The sequence below is a fragment of the Episyrphus balteatus genome, chromosome 1 (assembly GCF_945859705.1).
Source record: "Episyrphus balteatus chromosome 1, idEpiBalt1.1, whole genome shotgun sequence".
NCBI classification, from domain to species: Eukaryota; Metazoa; Arthropoda; class Insecta; order Diptera; family Syrphidae; genus Episyrphus; species Episyrphus balteatus.
The window spans coordinates 60,494,209-60,517,622 of record NC_079134.1 but is presented as its reverse complement, the minus strand read 5'-3'; the positions used below and the strand labels follow the sequence as shown (position 1 = coordinate 60,517,622).

The 23,414-nt window shown below is 33.3% G+C and overlaps 1 protein-coding gene and 2 long non-coding RNA genes across 4 annotated transcripts in view; 2 read left to right on the top strand and 1 right to left on the bottom strand.

The window, feature by feature from the left end:
• LOC129907049 (apoptotic chromatin condensation inducer in the nucleus) overlaps positions 1 to 1,511 on the top strand; it is a 117,295-nt gene extending 115,784 nt beyond the window's left edge. For both annotated transcript variants that reach the window (XM_055983089.1, XM_055983088.1), the window contains exon 7: positions 57 to 1,511. The gene's annotated coding sequence lies outside the window, so the exon portion shown is untranslated. The remainder of the gene's footprint in view (positions 1 to 56) is intronic.
• Positions 1,512 to 5,386: 3,875 nt separating this feature from the next.
• Positions 5,387 to 8,863, bottom strand: LOC129907050 (uncharacterized). The gene is made up of 2 exons (XR_008770946.1): positions 8,558 to 8,863; positions 5,387 to 8,493 (listed from the first exon to the last, which is right to left on the bottom strand). It is a non-coding gene; the product is annotated as an uncharacterized LOC129907050 (long non-coding RNA).
• Positions 8,864 to 10,124: 1,261 nt separating this feature from the next.
• LOC129907048 (uncharacterized) lies at positions 10,125 to 11,131 on the top strand. Its single transcript, XR_008770945.1, has 3 exons — positions 10,125 to 10,367; positions 10,424 to 10,571; positions 10,634 to 11,131. It is a non-coding gene; the product is annotated as an uncharacterized LOC129907048 (long non-coding RNA).
• The last annotated feature ends 12,283 nt before the right edge of the window (positions 11,132 to 23,414 follow it).

The window sequence follows — 23,414 nt, the reverse complement described above, 5'->3', positions numbered from 1 at the left end:
CATCTTTAAAAAAAGCTGATGGTTTTGTTCAATGCATATATTTTTTATTTCTTCAGAGTTTTATATTTTTTGGTTGCTGCACTAAACTTGATTCGATTGATGGTAATCTTATTTTGGAACAAAACCTAAGTATCCTGCAACATCATTGCTGTTTTTGTGTACGGATTGAAAAAAGACATTGAATAGTAACAAAAATAAAACTTTCAAATTTGTTATACTAATATACTATTTTAAATAATTAATTTCAAAGGAAAAAAGATTACCTAATCAATATTTAGTTGGCTGAGATGTTTAATCATTATGTTATTTTTTTTTAATACAGGGTGTCCCAAAAGTAATGGATCAAACGAAATATATTGATAGGCCAACATTAGGGCTCTCAGAATTCGGTAACTTGTTCATCCCAAATCCTTACAGTTTTAGATTTAATGCAGTTTTTGTGAAATTTCGAAAAATCCCGACTTTGCAACAGTATTTTGCTTCCTTCGCTCATAATTGATTTTTGTTTTTTACAATTCTTCCACAAAAACAATGCATAATAATAAGAAATAACTAATTAATCAAAATATTTTTTATTTCATACGCCATTTTGCTGCAAATTAATTAACAGTTCTATGTTTTATAAAAAATCAATTTCTTACTTTTATTTCAGAGCAAGACCCTGAAAAAATTTTGTATGGTGTGACACTGGATTATTATTTTGAAAACTTGCGATGTTATTGCAGTTTTCAAAACTGTATTAAAATTTCCAAAGTTGAAATTAGAACGAAAGATATTAAGGTTTGAATTCAAAAAATAGAGGTTTTCAGAGCAAAATAACAAACAAAAATCGAGGTTTTTATTCAAAAAGAAATAAAGAAACAACAGTCGAGAAAATGTGTTTATTTTTCTTTGTTATTTTTCTTTGAAAAGTCTTATTTTGTTGCTTTTAAACTGTAATATCTTTAGTTCTAACTTCAACTTTGGAAACTTTAATAGAGTTTTAAAAACCGCAAGTTTTCAAAATAATAATTCAGTGCCACACCATACAAATTTTTTTCAGGGTCTTGCTCTGAAATAAAAGTAAGAAATTGATTTTTTATAAAACATAGAACTGTTAATTAATTTGCAGCAAAATGGCGTATGAAATAAAAAATATTTTGATTAATTAGTTATTTTTTATTATTAGGCAATGTTTTTGTGGAAGAATTGTAAAAAACAAAACTCAATTATGGGCGGAGGAAGCAAAATACTGTTGCAAAGTCGGGACTTTTCGAAATTTCACAAAAACTGCATTAAATCGAAAACTGTAAGGATTTGGGATGAACAAGCTACCAAATTCTGAGAGCCCTAAGGTTGGCCTATCAATATATTTCGTTTGATCCATTACTTTTGGGACACCCTGTAGAATGATTAAAACTAACTGATTCTTATCAAATTTAAACCTATTTTTTATGTTATTAGACTTCTTATAAACTTCGGAAATTTGATAAAAAGTACGAAATATTACTAAATAAAATATTTTGAATTGAGGTTTTGTTTAATTTTTTTTTTTTAATATTGGTTAATATATAACTAGAAGGCAAAACAATACAAGCAGCCCTATTTTCAACATAATACAGGGTGTCCCGGGATGAGATAAGAAGACTTTGAGGGATGATTCTTGGGTATATTCTTAGAAAAAAATTATTCTACAGTACCTCTCTATCTGCAAAGTTGATACACTTTAGCGATGATTTAAGAAAACGCTTACTTTGGTATGCCTTTACTCATGTTAATGTTAATAACTCCGTTAATACTTATGATAAAAACTGTCAAAAGTGCGGGTTTTCCTAAATATCATAAAATCTATGAGTTTTCTGGCAATCTTTTGAACAACATTTTTGTTCGTTATTGTTTTCTTCATAAGAATAAATTTATAAAACACTATCAGCCTTATTTATTAGATTTCAATAAACAGCTCTAAACGGCTGCATAGTTATACAATACATAAAGTTTTATGTGGCCTTTATGCAACCTTACATAGATTCCTATTTATAAAACATTTTCTTACCCATTATAGTTTTGCTAGGTTTGTGTCCAAATAACTACTAAAAATGGAATAAAATAACTCCACCTGTTTCGAAAATAACGAAAAAAAAGCAAAAACGTGAGCGATAGTTCTCGATGTCATATTATATATACAAATCAGAAAATTATATCAGGAAAAAATCTCCACATTTCTTATTAGTTTATTTATTTGATCATATATTATACGTTATTTTTTTTTTAGTTGATTTCAAATTGTTCACTTAATTGCAAATGTAATTCAAAAAAAAAAAATTCTTCAATGAAAAAAAAAATATACAAATCATTGCTATGTTTTCTTTTTCTGAAAATTATGTGAAGTTCAAATGACATATAACGTCCACAGAATTATGTTTGAGGCCCTTTAATCAATGTAGGCCTCATATGGATCTTCGAAGCCAACAGAATTATATTTGTGGCCCTTTTAGTAAATGTAGGGGGCCTCCTATGGATCTTTCGAGGTCCACACAATTATGTTTGTGGCCCTTTAGTCAATGCAGGTTTACTATGGATCTTTTGAAGTCCACAGAATTATGTTTGTGGCCCTTTTAGAAAATGTAGGGGCCTCCTCTGGACCTTTCGAGGTCCACAAAATTATTTTTGTGGCCCTTTTAGTATATGAAGGCCTCCTATGGATCTTTAGAGTTCCACAAAATTATGTTTGTGGCCCTTTTAGTAAATGTAGGGGGCCTCCTATGGATCTTTTGAGGTCCACAGAATTATGTTTGTGGCCCTTTTAGTAAATATAAGGGGCCTCTTATGGATCTTTTGAAGTCCACGGAATTATGTTTGTGGCCCTTTTAAAAAATGTAGGGGGCCTCCTATGGATCTTTCGAGGTCCACAGAATTATTTTTGTGGCCCTTTTAGTAAATGAAGAACTCCTATGGATCTTTCTAAGTCAACAGAATTATGTTTGTGGCCCTTTTAGTAAATGGAAGGGACCTCCTATGGATCTATCGAAATCAACATAATTATGTTTGTGGCCTTTTTAGTAAATGTAGGCCTCCTATGGATCTTTCTAAGTCAACAGAATTATGTTTGTGGCCCTTTTAGTAAATGTAGGGGCCTCCTATGGATCTTTTGAGGTCCACAGAATTATGTTTGTGGCCCTTTAGTCAATGCAGGTTTACTATGGATCTTTTAAAGTCCACATAATTATGTTTGTTGCCCTTTTAGAAAATGTAGGGGGCCTCCTATGGATCTTTTGAAGTCAACAGAATTATGTTTGTGGCCCTTTTAGAAAATGTAGGGGTCTCCTATGGATCTTTCGAGGTTCACTAAATTATTTTTGTGGCCCTTTTAGTATATGAAGGCCTCCTATGGATCTTTCGAAGTCAATGTAAGGGGCCTCCTATGGATCTTTTGAGGTCCACAGAATTATGTTTGTGGCCCTTTTAGTAAATATAAGGGGCCTCCTATGGATCTTTTGAAGTCCACAGAATTATGTTTGTGGCCCTTTTAGAAAATGTAGGGGGCCTCCTTTGGATCTTTCGAGGTCCACAGAATTATTTTTGTGGCCCTTTAGTCAATGCAGGTCTCCCATTAATCTTTCGACGTCCACAGAATTATGTTTGTGGCCCTTTAGTCAATGTAGGCCTCCTTTGGATCTTTCGAAGTCAACAGAATTATGTTTGTGGCCCTTTTAGTAAATGTGGGGGCCTCCTATGGATCTTTTGAGGTCCACAGAATTATGTTTGTTTCCAAATGTTTAATGAAAATTAAGATTAATCTTATCACACCGAAACCAACGATGAAAAATGTATGATTAATGTTCATAAATAATGTAAGACACAACGATGGAATGCCCGTCGTACACTAAGCTGTCAACGCATCAATTTCGATATCAACACATTCAACTATAGTTACGGTGACCATCCGTCCCGGTTTACCCGGGACTGTACCGTATTTCTGCAGCTTTTCCCGGGTTTTTATTTAAGAAACCCGGGACGTATAAGTGTCTCGTATTTCATAGTTCATAGTTCATAGTTCTTTTATTGTATAATTATACTCAGTAAGATACAAAATCTTATAAATTATAAAAGAAACTCGCCTCCAATAGTAAAAAAAAAAAAAACATGTCGTGAAAGTCGAATTTCCAACCGGTGATTTTACAAAGGAAAAAAATGAATTAAGTTAACCCTGAGGTCTAAATATCTATTTGTATGACCTTCGTAGAGAGAAGGATTATTTTAAGTTGTCTGCATAACTGTGAAGGGAGTGTTATTGAGTCCAAGCTATTTTTTTCTACAAAACTTTCGATCTGCAATTTCTAACACAGTTTTTTTTACTATTGGAGGCGAGTTTCTTTTCGTGGTTTGTAAAGTGGTAGTTTTTGCGAAGATTTGTTCTTCTCAAATGTTTACCACTTCTGACAACCCGTTTTGCCGTCGTTAAACTGCATTTCATACCGGTTTTCAGCTTAATTTTTAGCGCGAAGTCATGCTGTTCAGATCATTGCACATCTATCGGCCAATGTTGTGGCTAAGCAACTTCGATTGTAAATGTTGTTTCTATACCCTTGGATATTGCGCGAATAACTGCATACTAAATTTTAACTTGTGTTAATTTTTGTCCCAATGCATCGTTGATTTCGGCCTAATTCAAAGACTTCTTTTATTTTCGCCATTTTTCCCGCGCCTAATGATTTTTTTCGAGTCGTTTTCGTCCTTATAGGTTATAGACAATCAGATTTATTGACAGACACAATTTTGAGTCCAACTGACCCATGCAACTCATCATTTATTAACATTTTTGCTTTTGAGTCTATTCAGATGAGTCAAAAAATATACTTGTTTTTATGAATAGATTTTGTCTAGCTACCGTGTGAGAAGAACGGTAGGTCCCAAGACAATTTTTTTTTCTCCTAAGCTAAGCGCATAAAGATGTTCTCTCGTTACGTATGTAAAAAAGATGTACCATTGCAATAAATACCAAGCCAGGCTAAAAATAAGATGAACTAAAATGTGGACGTATTCAAGTGACCGGCAGTGTATATGGGAGTGACAAACGATTGAAAAATCGCCATATATTCTAGCACAGGTAAGAATTTCGTTACCTAAGCTGCGTATTGTGCAACGAAAAGCAAAATTGTGTGCTGGTTTTGTATGAAAATTTTCGTAGGCTTAGTTTTTTTAAAATGTTCGTCAATTATTTAGTTCCAGCTTCTGTTTGTCAGGTTGCTACACCAGGTAAAATGTTTTCGAATAAAGAACAACATATAAAAGAGCAAAGAACCCAGATAAGTTTCAAAGCTTTTAAGGAAATGTTAAAAGTTGTGTTAAAGACCATACAATTTCAAAATCATTTAAAATAAAATTAAAATTTAAAAAAACAGCTCAATCGATTTGAATAAAAAAATATATTTTTTAAAGTTATGAACAGACATTATTATAAAACCATTTTCTTGATTTCTTTCGTAAATGACTTAAATGATTGCAACAAAAACGCTCCCATTAAATCGTTTAGGAAATCTTCATATCAAAACAAGGAGAAATTATGAAAACTCATTTAAAAAAATTTAAATTATTTTTGGAAATCAATATTTTCAAAACGATCCAACAAATTTTGTATTTATCCTGGGTTTTGCTTCCAGAAATATGGTCACCGTAACTATAGTGTACGGTGTCCTCAATTATATTCAACGAACGAGTTGGAGAACGTTGCTCAACGAGTTTCTCATAAAGTACACGAGTAGTGTACGAGCTCGAGTTGCTCGTTGGAAATCCTCAATGAACGCGTTGAGCAACATTTTTCCGATAATGCACTTTGTTGTTCCAACTCGTTGGCCAACTTCATAATTTTTTTTTAGCGTTTGTTGTTGTAAATGCGGAGCTATATGTTGTGCGTTGCGTTGGATGCGACGAAATGTGAGTGCGTTGTTCGAGTTGATCAATTTTTATCGTACTTTTGAAATACATACAAATCAAAGTTTTGGACAGGTATTAAAGGTACTTGCCATAGAACCGTTTTCTTGATGTCTGACTTTCTCCTAAGCGACACCACCGATGTGAATGAAAATTTTTGTACAGAAACGTTTTAGTAATTCTAATTTTAAAAAAATAATTTTTTGAATTAAAAAAAAAGTTCAATTATTTGAATTAAAATTTTTTTAATCATTTTTACTATTCCAAGCATTAGAGCCAGTACATGCGACACAGTTGTGCATTGTGCGTGGACGTGTGCGTGTGCAACAGAAGTAAAAATTACATATTTGAAAAGCTGCCGACACCAATTATATTCAACGCGTTGTCCAACAAGCAACTTTTGATTATGTGTACGAGGGTATAAACTCGTCTATCGTTCAGCAACTCGTCGCCTGAGAATTGTTTTGTCGTATACGCCAATTTTGGAATTTTGGGAAATCGCATTTTAAGGTTTGAGCTTCTATAAAAAAAAAACTGGCCGATAGATTTTTTTCAATTTTTAATAGAATATTTTGTGCGATATCTTCTTTATATTTATGTTGTCAAAATTGTCACATCTAGTTTGGCTTTCAAATTATCGGGGTTTTTACCCAAAATCAGTTTGTCGTAAACGCCACCAAAATCAACTTTTTTTCCATCCCATACACGTACGACAAAGTAGGCGCACGTACGACATTCCAATACCAAGACAAATAAAAAAGTAAATTTTCAAATTTCACAGTTCGTTTTTATTTATTAATTAAACATTTAAAAAATAGTTTCTTATTACATAGTAGTAAAATAAATAGATTAAAAACAAAGAATAAAACAATAAATATGACCATAAACATGGAAAAAAAAAATTAAAAAAATTTTTTTTTAACAAAAACTAAAAGCCATTCTATGACTATGAAACATGAAAGAAACAACAAATAAAACAATAAAACCGCGACCTTTTTTCACTTCAAGACAGCGCGCTAGAACGAAGCGCCGCCCGCGACCGACGGTCGACTTGTTGTTCTTTTGTGCTCGATACAAGATCAATAAGTGTACAGCAATAAAACAATAAAACAGCGACCTTTTTTTCGCGAAGAACAATGGCGCCTTAAAAAAATAATTTTCGACCAGCAGGTGTTTTTGCGAGCGGGTGCAATAACAAAACTCACAGCAACCCTTTTTCGCTTCGTTCACGACAGCGCGCGTGAACAAAGAGGCGCCACGGCGAGGCGCCCATGACTACAGTCGACTTGTTGATCTTGTGTGATCGATACAAGAGCAATAAAACAATAAAACAGCGACCTTTTTTTCACTTCACTTCGTTGAAGACAGCGCTCGTGAACGAAGCGACAAGATCAATAAGTGTACAAAAATAAAACAATAAAACCGCAACCTTTTTTCACTTCTTTCAAGACAGCGCGCTTGAACGAAGTGGCGCCCGCGACCGACGGTCGACTTGTTGATCTTGTGTTTTTGATAGAAGATCAACAAGTGTACATATTTATGAGCCACACCCACTTCCATATTGTGTCAGATCGGTTCTTGCGACCGAGGATGAGGTCAAGATACTTGCGGCAGGAACAAACGACAAGAACCATTAATTAAACACAACATTTGAGATGTCTCTGAAATGCACTTTTTTCTTCCTTGCACCTCTAGGAATAAAGCAAAACCTCAAGTAGCGCAGAGCTTAATGCAGCCCATAGTTTTTAAAGTCGTTGTCCCTATAGCACATGAAGTCCTTATTTTCAATAAATACTTTTCTAGTAGGTATATTATATCTGTTTACATTCTATTTCGGATATATACAAACATGTAAGAAAAAACAATTTTAAAATTTCTTTCGAAATTTTCTACCGTATCGGTTTTGTACGACGTACGACAAACCAATACTGAAGAAAAAAAAGCTGAAAAATACATAGAATTTTTGTCGTAAACGCCAAAAGTTGGCGCTTACGACAAACCAACGCTAATCCAATGCTTATTTTGTGGATATACGACAAAATGCACACTAATTATCTCAGTAACGGTAAACGATAGGACAAATCTGATAACAGAAATGAAAAGAGAACGTTATAAAACCTATTACTACATATCCAGTTTAAAAAAGTCCATTTTGGCGTTTACGACAAAACAACTCTCGGGCGACGATACTACCTCGAGAACGCAGTTGATAAACTCGAGGAACGGTTTTTTTCCCCAAAATCCAACAAGTTTATCAACAGGTGTACGAGGCTGTTCAACAATTGAATGAGTTGGTCAACTAGGTGTACGAGGGTATCCAACAATTGATGAAGTTGATAAACCAGGGTGTTCAACAATTGATGGAGTTGATCAACTAGGTGTAGGAGGCCCACAACGCGTTTTATTCAGTTTTACATCTAGTTTTGTTGCTCAAGCCTGGTACGCTGTTCGCGCTAAATTTTAGCCGAGAACGTGAGTTTGTGCACTAGTGTACGAGGTTATAAAATTGCTTATCCAATTGATGAGTTGAATAAGAAGTTGGTTGAACTAGTTGTGCACTAGTAGTGTACGACGGGCATTAGTCTGTAGAAGAAAAAAGCAATATTATTTATTAGGTCGGATCGTGCGTCGTTCTAAAACTAAATACATTGTTTTATTAATATGGAAAATTTTATTTCAAAAAAAGGTATGAATTGCTTAACGTGCTTCTGCCATTTTATAATTAATAATTTATCAATTTGTTGTTTTTCAAGGAGTTCAATAATGAGACGCTAGCTGAGAATTTTCACCCTAACCCAAACTTCCCACAAAGCACAGCAGCTACAATATTCTTCAAGGATGCAAATTCTCCAGCAGCTGTATCAACGAAAACAATAAAATAAAATTTTGTGTTAAAAAAAAAAAAAAAACAATAAAAAAATTTAAGAAAAAGAAAATAATTCGTGTTCGTTTTGTTTGCAAATGTTTCCAAATGTCAAGCGTCATTTTTTTCCATTCCAATGCCGGACGTCATTCATTCCGACTTCGGCTCCGTTTTCTAGAAATGGAGATTTTCACCACACCAATACATATGCAATCGACTTCGCGGTGATTATAATTTCCATACTAATTTGAGCCGCATTCGGACCCGATTCTGAGCCGAAGTCGGACTCAGCTCTGCCTGAGGCGGAGCCGATTCGGACCGAGGTCGGACTCGTTTGCTTGAAGGGTCAAAGCGCGCTCCTGTCACTTTGACTTCGAACAGCTGATTGAAACATAAAATCTGCTTTCAAATAAAAAAAAAACAAAGTCACTTACAAAATTATTGGGCCAAGTCTTTATCTTAATTTAAATGTGGAAAAATGCATTTTATATTTTCTAGCTACCTTGATAGCCACAACAACATATTAGTTAAGAAAAAAAAAACATTTCTGTGCTCCGTTTGATAGATAACCCTTCAAGCAAACAGGTCCGACCTCGGTCCGAATCCGCTCCGCCTGAGGCGGAGCTGAGTCCGACTTCGGATCAGAAACTGGTCCGAAGGCGGCTCAAATTAGTATGGAAATTATAATCACCGCGAAGTCGATTGCATATGTATTGGTGTGGTGAAAATCTCCATTCCGAGAAAACGGAGCCGAAGGCAGACCTGAGTCGGAGCAGCGAAAACCTACCAGAAAGAGGAATAAAAAAGGGATGACGTTTCGCATTTGCGACCAAAAAAAGAACTAGATTTTTTTTTTTTTTTCACTGAAACTGTTTTTTTTTATTTAATTTTGGCAAACGAAATTTTCACAATATATACAATTTAAAATAGAGTACATTTTTTTCATTTTATTTTATTTGTTGTTGCTGCTGTTGTTGGTGTTTCTTTAGATGCCCAATCGCATGTTTCACCTTCTGCCTTTTTCTTCATCATTAGAGATTACATCTACAACACAAACAGAAACACATCATTTTAATCCAAACACTTTGAGCGATGTATACAACATACCTTTTTTTGTTTCCATATTGTTAATAGTTTGATATAATTGTTTATAATTACACTTATATTTTATTAACAACGACACGAGACACGACGCGACTAAACACTTCAACAAAAAATAACAAAATGACGCTTTTGCTCTTGTTGGCTATGTCTGTCTACTTTTTTTTCCTTTTCTCAGTTTTCACCACGATTCTCTTAGACTTTGTGTTCATACAAAAAAAGTTGCAAGTGTGTGAGTGCAACCCCGCTTTTCTCGGTCGGAGGTCGGACTGTCTTTTCTGGACTCCGTTTTCTTGCTTGAAGGGAAATAGAACAATTTAACTTAAAAAAAATAAACAATCTTCTCAATGTTATTTGTGAAAACAATTTTCTAAAAAAACAATCTACCACCATTTCCACCATTAAAATGCACAGCCTCAGCCTTGTGCATTTAGAAACAAAAATCATAAAAAAATGACACAAAAACCACCACCAATTGATTTGGAAAATAAAGGTATGTTTATTTTAAAATTGATAAACTATATAGTTGTTGATTTTTCCGTCTTCTAGTGGAGTACTGGAGATCAATTCCATTCATCAATGACTGAGTTTACAGTTCAAAAGGTTCCTCCACGCTATCCAGAACGAGTGAAATGAATCTTATGTTTAATAGAGACTACAATACTTGAGTGTGATCCACATTCCACAGACTTGTAGTGTAAGTTAATAAGATTCCCTTCTGCGCTTTGTGAAGCTGATAGTATTATTTTTTTTTCTCAGGTCTGCACCCTCCGACCACTTGTTGATGTGTTCGCTCTAATCCTAGACAAAAACAACATTCAACAATTCTATATCGGGTATAAAAATGACGTCAGAGACTCCTTGCTCGCCACAGTATTGGATGCAGTCCGTTCGAGTGACAATCAAGATGTGCACGTTCGTATTACAAACACATTGCGAGGCATGCATTTTGTTCCCCTCAACAGTTGTGTGGATATGATTTTAGAGAAATTCAACGCCAACATTTCTCATAGTGGTCTTAAGTAAAGTGTCACACAAGACGTATGTTTTGATATTATATAATTCTACTGAATAAATCTAAATCTCTAACCAAAGTTTCAACTTCAGAGTTTATTTGTAATTTCATGTGTAATTTCAAAAGGTTTAGATTCACTAGGAACTAACTACTTCTTTTACGTACAAATTTCACCACATAATTACTTACTTCCAGATTCGAAGTTTCAGTGATTATTCCGTAGCTAAAAAAGTACTGGCAAACGTACATCAGAAGCACTTCCAGATGTGCTTCGCTGATGTACTTTTGAAATACACTTTTCTGTACTTTTAATGGAGGGGAAATTTATTTCATCTTGCATGCGAGAAAGAGATTGCTGCTTCACGTATTCTTATATACAGAAAGTATATAACTGAGTTTTTTCCCGAGCTCCTATCTTTTTTCAGTGGAAAAGAAGTACTTCTTTTACGTACATATTTCACCGGTTTTTTCTGTAGTTCTGCGTTTGCTGGGATATTAATGTGTTTAAAAAATGCATAGAAATTTGTTTATTCTTTAATCCTATAGTTATAAAAACAAAACCAATCAAAATAAATTGTTTTTTAAACAGAACAATCAATAAAACTCAGTCTACAACATCACTAAATTATTTTTGTTTTTAATACGTTAATTGTTTTTATTTAAAATATCTGGATGTCGTTTTTTTGCGCAAAATCTATATAGAGAAACAAAAAAACACACCTAGTATTGTAATAATTTATTTTTTTTATTCACATTTGGCCCAATAATTATGTGGGTGACTGTAACTATGTCTGATAAATGTCAGAAAGCGAGCAAAAGTTCAGTCTGGTTGAACTTTTGCTCGCTTTCTTACGTTTCCTTACGTTTGTCAAAAAAAGCGTACGTAGAAAAAACGTCATTGCGTGAGCCGTGAGGTTACACAGGTTTCGTATGGTTGAACTTTTGGCAGTTGTCAAAATCGACGGCAAAGCGTGATTGTGTTTCTGTGTTTTTTATTACCACCGGGCTTAACTGGAAAAATAAAACGCAGTCGGGGCTAGGCAATTTATATGTTAAATACAAAAACACCTTAGCCCCGTGGGCTTAACTTTTTGAACAGTTTTAAATCTGTGCTACCAAACTATTTTTTTTCAAAAATTGTTTAGAATTTGTTTAAAACGTGAAAACTCACTTTTGGAATGACAAAATGTATTTAACTGGTTTTAGTAGCATTCAATTTTGTGTCTCTTTGTTAAACATACAAGAAAAATACAAGAAAAACCCTAAAGCGAAAACATGACAACTCTAAATTTTTGTTGTGTCTGCGGTTTTCGGAACATTCAATATGCAGTGCTGCCAAGATTTCAGGTTAAGCCCCGAGGCGATTATAACTCGACTCGACTTACAATACATAGGGTAAATAGTACATATGTTTGGCATTAATTAACAAGAAGAAAAATTAACAATGGGGAAGTTACAAAAATTAAATTAACAATTTCATTAATTAAAAAAGCAGCAATTTAACTTCAATTGAAATAATTTAAACATAATAACGATGAGTATTGAACATTCAGCCCCCCCCTGAAAGGCGTGGGTTTTCAGAAAAAGGAAGACGAGCTAATTTGATGATCGGTCGCACATAATCGCCTGTTTGTGTTTGAATTGTAGTTACTCTGCCACGATTGTCTTTTCCTGGGTGCACAGCTTTTATTCTTCCGAGGATCCACTTAGATGGGGGTAGATTTGGGTCTTTGAGCGGGACGACATCATTGACTTCTAGATTAGCCTTTGAGTTTTGCCATTTAGGACGCTGTTGCAATGAAGTAAGATAGTCTGCATGCCATCGGTTCCAGAAACCTTGTTTAAGAGTCTGTAAAAGAGACCAATTAGTTATAGGACAAACAGATTTATTACACATATCAGGACGAGGAACAGAAGTATAGGGTTTACCAATTAAAAAGTGAGCTGGGGTTAGAGCAATAGGATCGTTGGCCACATAGGCCGAGAGTTTAATAATGCCTCGATTTGCGTGAGAAGAGTGTACATCTCTTCAAATTATTGTTGCAATCTTGTATTGCCTCCAAAATTTTCCGAAATAAAACTCAATTGTTTTTTGTTTCGATCAATATATTTCGGCAACAAGTGCCATCTTCAGGATCTATTAAAACAATAAAGTTATACATAATAATTACAATAAATATTAAAAATATAAAATTATAAATAGTATATCTTAAAAAGAATATCACAATTTACTTTTTTACAATTTATTTTGATTTGATCTGTCAAAGAATACTTCAATTTAAAAAACAAAAACAAATATAGTTGTCAGCCCCCATCACGGTGTGCAGTGTTAATACGGTCTGTATCTGTGGTGTCTGTGTTTAGACTGTGTGTAGTGTTGTGTTAACACAATCATTTGTTACTCGTTGTAGATTTCCATTATTTCCATATGAGATGAGATTGAAATATGTATTTGTGTCATCTTTTTTGTCCGTTTTGAAATTACACGCTTCTTCTCCAATTTTAACAATTTGGTTTACTTCACTAACCTGTAACTTGAATATCTCAATATTTTCGTGTTTTCGAAATTAAAAGAATGGCCAGTTTGTTGTTTGTGGTTAGCCAATGCTGCAATACTTTTCAAATTAGCTGTCCCTGAGTCAACCTTATCACATTCATTTGAGTCTTGTTCGAGTCTTTTGCACAATTTTTGAATCGTTTCACCAATGTATTTTTTGGGGCAGTCTTCACATCGTCGCCTCAATAAAATATTGTCGTATGTGCAAAATTGAGGTTTTGAGATTTGAATGCAGTTTTGCTAATTGATTTTTTCTCTTTCATTCTGTGAAATCCGTTTTTCGATATCTGTCTTCGTTTCCGAGATAATCAGTATGCATTTTGTCGTATGTGTAGGTTTACAAACATTTTCAGTATCTATTTGTCGTAAGAGCACTGAAAACGTGCACATACGACAAAAATTATCACATACTACAATTTTTTCATACAAAATCTGTGTTTTCTTCGTTCGGTAAATAATTGTAGTATGTGCTATTTTTGCTACACATAAGACAAAATTTTACTGGAATTTCGGTAAACGTTTGTCGTATGTCCCATAAGGAAATACACAGACGAGTGTAATTTCAGTCGCAATCAAGATGTCGAGCAGGGCTGACGAGTCACCTGCGCCAAGTTTATCGGAGGTGCTTTATGCGTAATATGATAATGCATACTAAATGCTTAAAAAGTGGTTTTATGATTTGATTTTATTTAGCATGACATCCTCGATGTCGATCCATTAGGTTCGCCCAATGAGTGTTCTGAATCCAGTGACAAGGACTTTTCAGCAGACGATGAAGATAACGGCGATCCCACGTACCAGTTAGAAAATCAAAATGAAAACTCGGCCCTCCGAAATTTTTATGAAGCTGCACATGATATTCTTATGTCTATACTCCATCCACATCTAAAAATAATCAACCCAAAGATCGGAATCTACCATTCTAATTCTAAAAATTGTTCAAAAATAACATAAAAATGTTTTATTTTTTCTATGAATTAAATGTGATTTAAGTTTTTTTCTGTTTGGACAAAAAAAAGTATAGGTATTTTAAGAACGGCCATTCCACATTGACTTTGTTTTCAGTCTATCTCGTTGAAGAAGCAACCTTTTTTCTTGAAACTTGGTAGGTGTTAAAGGCTCATGATAAAGTTGATGTTCTAGAAGTTTCACGAAAAACTAATTTAACGTAGCCAAATTATTCACAGATAAAGCGGTAACGGAGAAGACGCGTACAAATCTTCTCCGTTACCGTCTTTATCTGTTAATAATTTAGCTATTTTGAATTCGTTTTTCTTGAAACTTCTAGAACTTCAATTTTATAATATGCCCTTAAGACCTACCAAGTTTCAAGAAAAAAGATTACTTCTTCAACGAGATAGACTGGATAATAAGCGTGAAAATGTCCTAAAAATGCGAATGGAATGGCCGAAAATTAAAAGTTCATCTCATGAATTCTAAAAATTGTTGAAAAATAACATAAAAATAATACTTTTTCTGTGAATTAAATTTTATTTTAAGTTTTTTTCTTTTGTTTAAACAAAAAGAAATATATTTTAAGAATTAAGAGTTAAGTTGCTCTACTTTAAAATAATAAATTAACGTAAACCGTTTAATAAGAAAAAACCTTGTTCTATGTGCTTTTTTTTTGCATCGAAAATGTCGTATGTCGTAAACAAGTGTAGGATTTAACTTTGTTTATTTTTTGTCGTATGTGTCATGAATTTGTCGTATGTGTTTGACTAACAAATTTTTTCTGTGAAAACGTTACATACGACAACGGCATATTGGACAAAATTGACTATTATTTGTTTCTGGATTGGAATATTGAAAAAATTCTAACGCAATTCAATAGGCAAATGTTTTCTGTATATACCATGATATTTTTAAAAAAATTCACCGTACAGTTTTCGAAAAAAAAATTCTGAACTTTGATTGCGTTTTCCCAAAAGTAGCCGAATGTAACATACGACATTATTTTATTGAGGCGACGACATGGAACACAATAAACAACACCTGAGTTTTGCGTCAGAGGCAGTTTTTGTTTCATGTTGGCAAAGAAATTTGAAACTTTTTTTTACTGGTTTCATAGCTACCTTAATATTTGGAACGAAATATTCACAGGATTTGGCCAAAGATTCTGTAAGACCTGGAACATAAGATATTGATGAATAGGGGTGCTTTCATAAATGCATGGTTGCGCAAGTCTGACGAATGCAAAGCTTTCATTAATGCAAATTACAATGTCAGGTGTTCATAAATGTAAAACGATAATATTTGCAGCGCAAATGTGCAAATGAAAAAATTCCCATGCGCAATGAATTTAAACTTGAAGAAAGAAGGAACATGACGTAAAAAATGATAGCTTTCCTTTATTTCTCAATTCTATCAAAATTTTGATTGGAAATTTAAAATTCAAGTCAAAATAACAAAAATAGCCGTGAATTTCTTGCATATAATAAATTTGTAAACATTTGGAGAAATGTTTAAAAAAAAGATTTTTTTCTTGAAGGATGGAATTGGTTTATTTTGAAGAAGAGGGTGAATTGAAACTTCAAACTTTTGACAAAAGACCCAAATCAGAAAAAGTGTTCATAAATTCAAAGTAAAATACATGCGCAAATAGTTTTTCTGACATTAGTCTGATCGCAAATGACCGCATGTAAACAAAGCAACCATGCAATTATGATCAGAATGAACAGACAAATGAGATTAACTATTTGGATGTTACTGTTAAACGTCATCATGACGGCAACATCACAACGAATTGGTATCATAAACCAACTGCGTTAAATAGACTGTTGAATTTTTATTCAGCACATCCGAAACATATGAAACATAATACGACTAAGAATTTTGTTCGGAAAGTTTTCTCATTTAGTCACAAATCCCACTGGAAAACTAACATTGAATGCATAAAAAATATTTTGAAGAAAAATAATTTTCCAATTGATGTCATCAACAAACTTATTGCATCGGTACGTTACAACAACTCTAATAGAGGTTCAGAAACGAGAAGATTTGACAGGAGTAGCTATCCTTATTTATCAATAGAGGAAACTTCAACCCAAACAACTGTTGAACCAGCTAAAATCTATTCATCAATATCTTATGTTCCAGGTCTTACAGAATCTTTGGCCAAATCCTGTGAATATTTCGTTCCAAATATTAAGGTAGCTATGAAACCAGTAAAAAAAAGTTTCAAATTTCTTTGCCAACATGAAACAAAAACTGCCTCTGACGCAAAACTCAGGTGTTGTTTATTGTGTTCCATGTGAAGACTGCCCCAAAAAATACATTGGTGAAACGATTCAAAAATTGTGCAAAAGACTCGAACAAGACTCAAATGAATGTGATAAGGTTGACTCAGGGACAGCTAATTTGAAAAGTATTGCAGCATTGCCTAACCACAAACAACTAGGCTTGTGTAGTTCGCGAACGAACTAGTTCGATGAACTAGTTCATCTTGGTGAACTAGTGAACTTAGTTCACTTACTTAGTTCAATTTAGTTCGCGAATAGCGAAAAAGATTTGTTTCAACAAACTAAACAGCAAACTAAAGCAGTCGTAATATGACATTACAAAATAGCTTGCGCACCTTACATTATCTTTTTTTTTATATATTTTTTGGGTGAAAGGAAGTCCCATCTGTATAGGGAATTTTCAAATTTGGTCTTTGTCTCCTTGTATTATACGACGACAGCGTTTAAAGAAGGGGTGCAGAAACCAAAGTGCATATGAAATTGCATCCAATTCTTTGTGGAGAGAAATCAGTTCTTCTGCTCTACCTCAAGATTTAGATGTAAAACAAAAGGTCGATTGTGCCAGTATCAGCGTTTCTTCTTCAAGCACCCCTTACTCTTATTTCTGAGCAAGAACAAAAAACAAGTAGCATCTTGGTCCTTGCATTACTATGATTTCCATTTAATGAAAGCAAAACGTACTTCTTCTAGACTTTTGTCAGGAACCAGAAAGCTCGACAGGTATATGAACGAAATTAAGAATTTTTAAAGAAAATAAAATATGTACATATCTGTTATTTTTAGGTTGTATTTGTGTTTTTATGTAGAATGCGTCAATTTTACATTAATTTGGATACAGTTTGTACAAACTAATTTTGTTTTTAATTTTAACAAAACCGGAGTGATTAAAATAAATTGAACTAAAATGAACTAGTTCAGAACTAGTTCATTAGTGTGATTTGAACTAAAGTGATCGATCACTCAAATGAGCTAAAGTGCCCAACTCTACAAACAACAAACTGGTCATTCTTTTAATTTCGGTAACACGAAAATATTGAGATATGAGCGCAATAAATTCAAGTTACAGGTTCATGAAGTAAACCAAATTGAATTTTACTGTTTCGTGACCTATAGCCCACGAAACAGTAAAATTTACTTTACTTTCAAAAAGGTCACGAAATAAGGAATAATTAAACCAAATTGTTAAAATTGGAGAAGATGCGTGTAATTTCAAAACGGACAAAAAAGATTACACAAATACATATTTCAATCTCATCTCATATGGAAATAATGGAAATCTACAACGAGTGACAAATGATCGTGTTAACACTACACACAGTCTAAACACCACAGATACAGACCAGGCATGGAAAAGTCGATACAATTGTATCGAATTTGATACAAATGAGTTTGTTCGAGTACAAAAATACAATTTGTCTAAATTCGATACAAATTTTTAATCTGTGTCTTAAAAATTCTTTTCTTTTTATTCAATTCGTCTGTATTTTTTTCCTCAGATTTTTTGAACCAAAATAAATGTTACAATTTGAGTGTAGTGATTTGTTCATAGTTCTATTTTTTCGACATTAATCAGAAAAAAATAAAATTGCACTTTTATTTTTGGGTCCTCACAATTTTTTTGTCCGAAATTAAATAAAATTTACTCTTTGCGCAGAAAATAATGAAATGTATATGGAAAATTCAAAAGTTTTTGCAAATATAACATTTTGTTTATATTTTAAATTAATTTCTCGTATGAAAAATATATTTCAATACAATTGTCCCCATTTCAGTACAATTAAAAAATGTCATTTTCCATCCCTGATACAGACCGTATAAACACTGCACACCGTGATGGGGGCTGACAGCTACATATATATGTTTTTGTTTTTTAAATTGAAGTATTCTTTGACAGATCAAATCAAAATAAATTGTAAAAAAGTAAATTGTGATATTCTTTTTAAGGTATACTATTTATAATTCTATATTTTTAATATTTATTGTTATCATTATGTATAACTTTATTGTTTTAATAGATCCTGAAGATGGAACTTGTTGCCGAAATATATTGATCGAAACAAAAAACAATTGAGTTTTATTTCGGATAAATTTGGAGGCAATTCAAGATTGCAACAATAACAATAACTAGTTTTCCGGCAAAACAAAAACCCAAACTAATCTCTTCAAATGTTAGTCTGTGGTCCTTAGTTACCCTTTTAAGATGAAATTTCACAGATTTTACTCCCGCCTCCCACAATCCTCCGAAATGAGGAGCAGAAGGGGGAATAAATTTCCAGTCGATGCTTTCTCTTGAAAGATGGTCGATGACGATATCATTATGTTGTTGACTGATGAGTAGCTGCAACATTTCGTTGAGATTCCTTTTAGCGCCTTGAAAGTTCGTTCATTGTCACTAAAGATTTTTTGCAGATTTACCACGACGGGAAACGAAACGATCGAGGGCAGCTAGAAACGCTGACGAGGAGAGTTCATAAACCAACTCCAAGTGAATTGCCTTTGTAGCAAAGCACACGAATAATGCAATATAACCACCTTACGAATTTGGGATTTCTTCCCCTGGCTACCTGCAGAGTAATAGGTCCCGCATAGCCCACTCCGACCTTGCTGAACGGCCGCGAAAACACAACTCGCTCCGCTGGTAAACTACCCATGAGCTGGACAGACGTTGTCTTTTTATAACGAAAACACTCGACGCATTCGAATACAACCTTTCGGAGCAGGTTTCGACAACCGACGATATATAATTTTTGTCTTAGGATTGCGAACATTTGGGATACACTTGCATGTTGATACCGATTATGTATTTGTCCAACTATTTGCTTTGTGATTTCTGCATTTTTGTCCATGATAGCTGGGTATTTTGAGGAGTAAGCGAGATCTGACTCTTGAATTCGACCACCGACTCGTAGAATTCCTTCCTTGTCTATGAAAGGATTCAATGAAATTAATTTGCTTCCTCTATTTATGTCTTTACCGGACCGAAAAGTTTCAATTTCAGAGGGAAAGCATTGGTTCTGGTGTAACTTGATCACATGAAGCTTCATCACACGACAGCGGAGACACATGGATAATAATATCTTTGAGTTCTCGTTTGGTTTTTTCGCTACGTTTCACCTGGGAATTAGCAACGAATCGACGAATATACGCAAGCACACGAATGATTTTTTGATACCGGGAAAATTTTTGAATCAGGTCATCGAGTAGATTTCGAGGTTTAATTATAGATACCAGTATCTGAGCAGGTTTTGTTCGTCTCTCTTCAAGATGTTCAATTTCGATGTTTTCGACACAAGAACTAGAAGATGGCCATTGGTCTGTTTGAAGTTTTATCCACGATGGCCCGTCTCACCACAAATCATTTGTTAGCAAATGAGACGGTGCATGACGTAAAGCACAGTCAGCTGGGTTGTCTTCAGATCGCACATGACGCCATAATTCTTTTGAAGTGCGGTTTGAAATAAAAACTTTTTAGGCAACTTAGAAAGCCAATGGAGGACTATTGAAGAATCAGTCCAGGCACAAACTTGCATGTCTTTATATTGTAAACCCAACTAACAATTTTACTTCCACGAGGTTAAGATTTTTAATTTCTTGCAGCTATTATCTCTACAGGGCTTGTATTTAGTTTGTGAATCGAAAATTCAAACTTTCGAGGCTTTACTTTCGTTAACCGCTTCCTAGAAACCTAGTGCAAGTGGAATCTAAAAATTTCTACAAGCATTAATGTAAACATTTCGTTTAAATTTCAATACGGCCACATGAAATTCCATTGTAGAAGCACAAGAAATAAAAGCCAATAACTGACTTCTTTTAAATGGCTTTGCAAAAGAAATTGTATTAGAACTGCTTACAAAATCTTTATGAATGCTTTGTATTTTTTTTTTATCCAATTCGAAAATTTAGACTCAAAAATGACTTAGGTATGTATTTAAGTATGGTAGAAGTACCTACAACTTATACAATTGCCTTAAATGCATTTGTTATTATAATTCTATATTACCGAAATTATGTCAATAGAATATGAGTCGTGATATTCATTAAATAAAAAAAAACATTACGTTGAATTTCAAATAAACCGCATTAAACGGTTTTGCCTTTTTAAACAAATATTCCACAAAATAGATGTGTTATAGTTACTGCATTTTAATATTTGAATTAATAAATTGTTGAATCATTGTTTTTTTGATTGAAAATATTACAAAGTATGTTTTATATTACTTTCAAATAATAACGACTTACATAAATGTTTATTTTGTATCTCTCTATGAGAAAAAAAGAAGTTCAATTTCAGGCGCATGCGCGAAAAGCTTTTAGTTTTATATGTTTGCCTTAGCGAAGTTAGGGGACATTTATTTATATTTGTAGAGATCCTTTAAGTACAAGCAAAACATTGTAAAAAGCATTTAATTTTATAAGTTTGCCTAAGCGAACTAATTTTATTTCTAGAAGCCCTGTGAAAGTGAGTACAAGCTACAGTACCTTGCCATATTATTAGGCCCAAGCGAAAAAATACAATTTTTCGGTTCAGTTTTTGCTCAGTTTTTAAAGTTTTTGTCGAAATATCTTGAATTTTTTTGTCCCATTTACTTGCACATATCATGTAGATACGAATTGACTTGAAAAAAGTTTAAAAATTTATACTTTTTGATAAAAATAACGTACAAAAGGGGATAAGCTCCAAAAAACGTACCCTGTGGAATTCACGCCCGGATAATTACCAGACCGGTCCAATACTTGATTTCTTGTACCGAGGAATAACGTGACATTCTTAACTTTATATCAAGGACCCAATCTTGCATAAATATAGAAGCTCTGATCGTCTGGAAAGTAAAAAATGTTCTTAGATTTGGGGTAGTTTTTTTCTTTTTTATAAGACCAGACGAGCACAGCTATTCAAAATACATTATTCCAATAAAAAAACATCCTCCGGTCATTATTGGCTGTTGTACTATCTCAGAGAAAGGATGAAGTTCTTTTTATATTGTGGAAAACGCCATAACTCTGGACCAACACAAAAAGGAGCTTGTGTACGTTTTGATTCTACGATTTCGGAAAAGGCTCGAGGCTCTAAGCTTCTATATTTATGCAAGATTGGGTCCTTGCCATGAAGTTAAGAATGTCACGTTATTCCTCGGTACAAGAAATTAAGTATTGGACCGGTCTGGTAATTATCCGGGCGTGAATTCCACAGTGTACGTTTTTTGGAGCTTATACCCTTTTGTACGTTATTTTTATCAAAAAGTATAAATTTTTAAACTTTTTTCAAGTCAATTCGTATCTACATGATATGTGCAGGTAAATGGGACAAAAAAATTCAAGATATTTCGACAAAAACTTTAAAAACTGAGCAAAAACTGAACCGAAAAATTGTATTTTTTTCGCTTGGGCCTAATAATATGGCAAGGTACTGTAAATTTTTTAAACTGTCAGGCAAACTCATGAGAATAAGAAATATTTGGATAAGTGCCATTATGGTGACCATTTTTGGTTTTTTTATTCATTGTTATAAAGAAATAAATAAAAAAGTGAATCTTTTCATATCGGTAATTGGTTTAAAATAGTGATATTAAAAATGGTTTACTGACCAATTTGGAGTTCATATTCAAGTAAGTAGAGAAGAAAGGAAAACAAGATTTTAATCTTCTCCACTTGTTTAAATATAAAATAGTGATGGACATTTTAGATTTTTTATCTATGTTCAAAACAAAGTTAATTCTCTTATTTTTAAGAAAAAGCCAAAAGCCCAAAAAAAAATTTTTTTCTGCTTCGGAAAAATGCAAGTTGACGGCATCCGGGTGAAACCTGTAAAGTCTAAAAAAACCGAATTTTTCAGATAGTTTTTTCTGCTCCAGAAAAATTGTTCTTGATTAAAAAGTTATTCTCTTTCATCTTCTCAATAATGATAAGATTTGACAATCAGAATATAATATTATTAAGTCTTTATTAAATAATTTTTTACAAGATAAAAAAAAAATCAGAAAATACCTAACCAAAAATAATAACTTTGAAAAAAAAAAACACAAATGGTCACCATATTCTTTAAGATAGTGCAACTCATCAGGAATTAAGTAGAAGCCCTTAGAAAGTTCTGGTTTCAACTAGTCCAAATTTGAAACTCTTTTATTATATACCTGAGTAGCTCGATGGTTAAGGTACCGAACTTTCAATCAGGATGTACGAGGTTCAAATCCAGCAAAATGCGTCAAGTAAGTAGAAGTTTTTTTCTTAATATAATTGTGTTTGGAAATTTAATTTCAGAAGCAAAACTTGTCTGGATGGAAAACAAAGAAGAAAATGAAAAAATAAAATGTAATAGGTACAAAAAAAAAAATGAAAAAAAAATATTTTTTTTTCTTTATTCTATTTGGGATATACCTCGTTTAGACTTTCACAATCCTTCCACAAGTCTGCTCCGAGCTTCTAAATAAAATTAAAAGCCTGTAGCAGTAATACAGATTTTTAAATCTTGAATGTTGCTTGTTTCTATAAGGCATTAAACACATGTTTTGAGTCTCTCTAATAAACTTGCATATGACTCTTCTAAAGCCTATCAAGCTTCTCGGGTGGGCCAAAAGGGCTTCTCTATGGTCGTATACAAGCAATATTTCTAAAATCGAAACAGCTTCGTTAGACCCTTGTGGAAGTAAAATTGTTAGTTGGGAAGACGATTTAAGTTTGTTATCTAGCCTAGTAAGTAGAACTGCTCCCCACAGCTCTAAACGGGGA